The 5,564-nt window shown below is 45.5% G+C and overlaps 1 long non-coding RNA gene across 1 annotated transcript; it reads right to left on the bottom strand.

Annotated features, from left to right (window-relative positions):
- Positions 1-1,324: 1,324 nt before the first annotated feature.
- On the bottom strand, positions 1,325-5,272 carry LOC141425444 (uncharacterized). The gene is made up of 3 exons (XR_012450465.1): positions 5,100-5,272; positions 4,015-4,062; positions 1,325-3,623 (listed from the first exon to the last, which is right to left on the bottom strand). It is a non-coding gene; the product is annotated as an uncharacterized lncRNA (long non-coding RNA).
- Positions 5,273-5,564: the final 292 nt, after the last annotated feature.

Here is a 5,564-nt window from a genome sequence, read left to right as displayed (position 1 = left end):
TTAACACTACCTTAACCAGGAGTTGTGCCAGGTGCTTTTAAAACATTATCTCAGTTAATTACCTTCTAATCCTCTGCTAACAGATGACAAAACTAAAGCACAGAGAGGAGAAGTCACTTGTCCAAAGGCACATGGCTGACAAAGGATAGAGTTGAGCCCTGGCTGATTCAAGAGCCCACGCTTGTTTTCACTCCACTGCACGGGAAGGCGATGACTTTGGGGTCATAGGGTCTGCATTGGAATCTTGGTTTTGTTATTTTCTTGCTGAAAGGCCTTGTGTAAGTGACAGCTTGCTGAAATTCAATGTCTTCTTCTGTAAAATGGGGTTTCTATGTTCAACGTAACAAAGTTTTACTGAGGATCAGAGAGGCGGTGCATGGCAGTACTGACCACTGAGCAAGCACTTGAAGAGGCAGCTGTCACTACTCTTCTTGTGTGTGCTTTCATACATCATGTGTCCCCCTCCCCAAAGTCCCAGGACTGACTACCTCACATTTCTTGCCCCCCGCCCTGCCTTTGCTCACATTTATTCTCCTTCTACTAGACCAACAAGTGGGGCACCCTTTTGGTAGGATGAATAGGGGAGGTTATTGTGACTCATCACTCTCTTCCCTCACCCTTGACCCTAGAACTGCCAAGAGGGACAAGATGACCATGCAGCCACAGTATCCTGGGACAGCCTAGTTTCATAGGTTGATCCTACTGTCAGAACTTGTGTCTCCATTTGGGGACTCATAAAATGTTCTGCATATTTCTGGTAACCTGAGTTTCTACTCCTGCTCTTGCAGAGCAGCTCAGCAATGCCCTGCCCTGTGCCAATCTTCCAGTCTTCACTGGCCAGTATTCTAGGTATGCATTGATGCTTCTCAGCTACCAGGCCACATAAAGAGTTCTAAATGGAACTGGGCATTATGGTGCATTTCCAGCATTTGGGAGGCAAAGGCAGCAGGATACCAAGTTCAAGGCCATCCTGGGATATAAGACTCTGTCTCAAAAACAAAAAAAACCTAAGGTCTAGGGATGTAGCTCAGTGGTAGAGTACTTACCTACCATGCAGAAGGCCCTGAGCTCCATCCTCAGACCACAAAAACAAACAAACAAGCAAAAACTAAAACAACAACAAAAAAAACCTAGATAGTCAAAACCCCAGGTCAGCTTGAACCAGCCTGGCCCTAGCATAGAGCTGAGTGTGTCCTGTTCTCTAGACTTACACCTCCCATCAGAGGCTGTACTGGATGGAAATGTTCAGGGCTACATCTACCCTGAGCACCTGGTGAAGCCCAGCTTAGGGCATCTTCTAAGTTGATTTTCGAATGACACAAAGCTTGTGGCTCAGTTGCACAGTGGAGGTGGGATTCAATCCCCCCTTCCCAGCCCCCATCCTCTGTCAGAGAGAAAGTCCAACAAGGTGGAAAGGAGATTTTCTAATTCTCTCTAATTCTCTTTGAGGGCTTTGCAGTGGGGATTTTCTATGCAATTACCTACAGAAAACAAAGGCGATTAGAAAATCAGGGAATTTTCTGGGTGTCATGTTAAAGGCCTGACACGTGAGCAATTAGGTTTAGAAGCCTGTACCCCATACAGAACCAGAGAGCTCAGTACCCATTTACACGGGGCTTCATAGGTACCTAGCACCATGCTCCAAACAACTGAACAATAATATCTTAAATATGCAAACGTTGTCTATGCCCTTAAAGCCATTATAATTTCTCTCACAGGACTGAAAAGTAACATGGTACTTGATTAAACAGAGCCCCGTTTAATCAAATATACAGTGGTTTATTCATTCACTCACAGACAAGGGTGGCTCTGGGAACCCCCACTCTGGGAAGTAATGTAGGGGAGTAACCAGGGGCTCTCGGACCCCAAAGAGCTATCCATGGAAGGTAGGTGTCACTTACATTTGTGGAGTCAGTGTGGTTAGGAGGGGCATAAATGCAAAAATGAGAGGTGATTTCTCACTTAGGACCACAGTTAACTTGTCAGAGAAGACCCCAGAAGAAGTCCCAGCATAAACTCAGGCAAATCTTCTGGACACAGTCTGTTCTACTACAGATTGGCATGGAGCAGGGACTGGGTACTTGGAGTTCATAACCAATCTTTTCAGCTACAAAATGGCTCAGACTAAAAAGGGTTTTTCAGGGTATTTTGCAGGGTTACAAGTCTGTTTTATAAGCCACTAAACATCATACATGTATGACTCACAGATGCAGAAAAGACAATAAATCATCATTATTGATATGCACCATTGATGTATCAAATCACACATGCTAACAATAAAAACAAGATTGAGCCCATGGAATCTCAGGGTTAGCAGAGTCCTTTCATGCAGCCTGTCTTCTCTGATTGGCATCCCCTGCTCCCCATCCATGTCAAGTGGTGTTAATCTCATTCCAAACACTGAGCACATTCAATTTTAGCAATCTCCCAAAGAAAGGATCTACTAGAAAGAGAAGACTTCTCATGTCCAGACTCCAACAGCCCCTTGCTCAACAGCTCAAGTGTTAGGCCTGTAGGACCCATGATAGAGAGCAACAGAACATCACTGTTCAAAAACCCACAGCTCCAGAGATGGAAGATTGACCAGAGTTTCTGGGGCTCTAGATAGAGTCTCTGTTGTCCACTGCCTTCCTGCCAAGCTGACCCTGTTCTTCATGACTTTGAGCAAATGAGTAAAAGGGGAAGATTGGGGACAGATGATATCCTGTGGAGCCCCAGGTGGATACTTTGCTCTAGTTTTTACCAATGGAGGATCTCCTAACAGCCCAGAAAATTCCAGATTTCTATGCTATAGAGCCCAGGCTGGCCATGAGGAGCCAATAGTATTGTATTTGGCAGCTAGCATGTCTTCCCCATCCTATTCATCATCCACTACCTGATGCTGCCTCCCAGCACTGCACAGCAGCCATGCAATTCTCCATCCATAACCCCAAATCCTCTAGTCCACCAGGCATTCTGGTCCATGGGTTCATTCTTTGTTGGAATAAGGTTTTCCCCCTTACTATAATTAAAATACTCACATGAAGTTTTCCCCACTAGATCACAGGTCCCAAGTCACCTGGTGATAGGGCAGGTTTGTGCTCAGAGAGGCTGTAGACCACTATCAGCTCCCAACTGCAGAGTGAAGGTCTGGAGGTGTGGCACTCAGAGGAGCAGCCCCAAAAGGCCAGAGCTCTTCTTCCCCACTTGCCCCTAATGTACAGCCTCCCTTCACCACAGATGCACTGATCTTGACTGACAGGTGAGCCTAACCTGAACTTGGAGTTACAGCACCAGGGCTCAGTATAACACAAAACCCACTCCTAAGTGATTTAGCCAGACTCCTCATGCCAAAACAAAGTTTCCAAAGTCTGCTAAAAATTGCAGTTGAAGCTAAGGGGATACCTTCCACAAAGTAGTGTTGGCTTCAGTGTGGATGGTGAGTGAAAAAACCTTTTGAGATTGAGAGACTAAGAGTAGGGACAAGCAAAACCCTTGGGTTAGGTGTGGTTCAGTGCCAGGTATGAGACATCAGAGAAAGTTGCTGCTCTGACTTCTAGTCCAAAAATGATAGAGCACAAAAAGAGGCCTGAATTTGTCAGTGGTCTTCATCACAGCTGTGTCCCTGAGTGTTGTCCTGGGTTCTATAACAAAACCAGACATCAAAAAGTGAGTACCAAGCAATGTAAAAAGTAACATTTTAACATCTCTAGAGAATGCAAATCATCACTCTTGTCTCTACCAAAGCTCAAATGGACATCCTCTCTCACTGAAGGGGAGGGAAACTGAGCCTGAAAGTTTAAGCAGAGTTCTAGATTTGACCAGGGTTTTATCAACAGAGTCATGATCAAAACAGGTGTTCCTTCTTCCTACCTGGAGCACCATCTAGTGCCTTCTCTTATTTAACAAGAAACAACATATGCACAGGAGAACCTAGAAGTGAGACTGGAAAAATACAGTGCAGCAAAAACATGTTTAAGGATGGGACACAGCAATAGACAAGGAGGTGATGCAGGACACTTACCAGAGACTTACCTCTGGAGCTCAGGTCTGTGATGGCTCTAAGGAGACCTTGAGAGGAGCCTGTTGACAGAAGAAATAGGGTGGGGCAGGAAGAAAAAGTTACCACCAGACCAAAAAGGAGCTCCCCTGGGATAGTCAAGACCCATATGTAGGCCAGCCCCTAACCCACCTCACCCAGTGAGAAAGAGGATACTACAGGGACCACAGGCCTGGAGAACCCAAACTTGGTGTCACTCCTGGGTCTGGGCCCAGGGTACACTCTGTCTCTGGGGGAAAGGGAAAGGGAGGGGAAAGGAGTCTAATTCTAAGCTAGGAAGAGCAGACTCATTGACTCTCCTTTGGTCTAGGTAGATTTTGGCATCCTGGTATCACATTGGTTTAACTGCCTTTTACCCCACCATATAAGAAGTATGCCAGGTGACCCAATGACTACCTTCTCATGGTTTCTATAGCAGAACTTGAGATACAAGCTACCTATCAAGAATCCAAAGCACTGATGTGTCCATGAGGGCCAGGTCAGGCAGCCAGTAGTACACACCCAGGAAGAGCCATGTGGGAAGTAGGTGGCTGATGCACTCTTAGGAGAACACAGGATCTCCTATCTAAAGCTTCTAGGGCTGGACACAAAGTCATTGTTCTGAACCCCATGACTTGGACCAAGAGGGTCTAGGCAGATAATCTTGAAAGAGTCTAAGGAAGAGGGGTGTGTACTCCCTACTTGTTTTTGGGACTTGCAGAGCCTAGATCATCTGTCAAGGGTCAAAGCACTGTGTGAACCTAGCAGTGTGGAGTAAGGATTAGGGTAACCAGGATACCAAGAGGCCTAGGTTGTGAGTAAGATGTAGAAGCCAGCCACAGTACACACTGAAAATTGCAAATGCAATACCAAAACCAGCCTTGAATGGTTCACGCAGCTGCTGCGATGGTCCAGGTTCTTCAACCAAGGGGTTGATGCATTGATATGGTCCTGGGGACCTGGGCATGTAGGCAAATCATGTACTAGGAAGCCATCCCTTCTAAGACAAAGTCAATGTCCTACAACTATTGCTAAGGTTTCAGGGTCCAGCAAAGCAGGGTCCAGTCAGACCAGCCAATACCTTTCAAAAACAACCCTCTTCCAGCCTCTGGGACAGAAGTGACTGAGGCTCTGGTGTGGCCCCTGTGGGAAGGAGGTCCAGGCACACAAGAATCTCCCAGGCAATGCAGTGTCTTCCCTGGAAGTGCTTTTTTTGGCTGCACTAGTGCTCTAGGCCCTCTGCCAAGAGCTGAATCACCAGTGTGGCCTAGGGATGAAAAGAAAATGGCAGACATGTTGGGCCCAACTCACAGCATTGATGGATAAAATACGAGATGCCCAACCAAATTTGAATTTTAGAAAAACAACAAATTGTGCCATGTAATATACTTATAAATTATTATTTGTTGGCTGCTCTGTCCATGGAGTAGCTGCTGTACTTTTCTGTAATAAACTTTCATTTTTCTTTTGCTTCAAAATATTATTATTTGTTGCTTATCTGAAATTCAAATTTAAACTAAGAATTGTATATCATTATTTGATAATC

This window comes from Castor canadensis, chromosome 8 (genome assembly GCF_047511655.1).
Source record: "Castor canadensis chromosome 8, mCasCan1.hap1v2, whole genome shotgun sequence".
Taxonomy (NCBI): domain Eukaryota; kingdom Metazoa; phylum Chordata; class Mammalia; order Rodentia; family Castoridae; genus Castor; species Castor canadensis.
The sequence above is the reverse complement of the archived record's forward strand: the minus strand, read 5'-3'. Positions and strand labels throughout refer to the sequence as shown.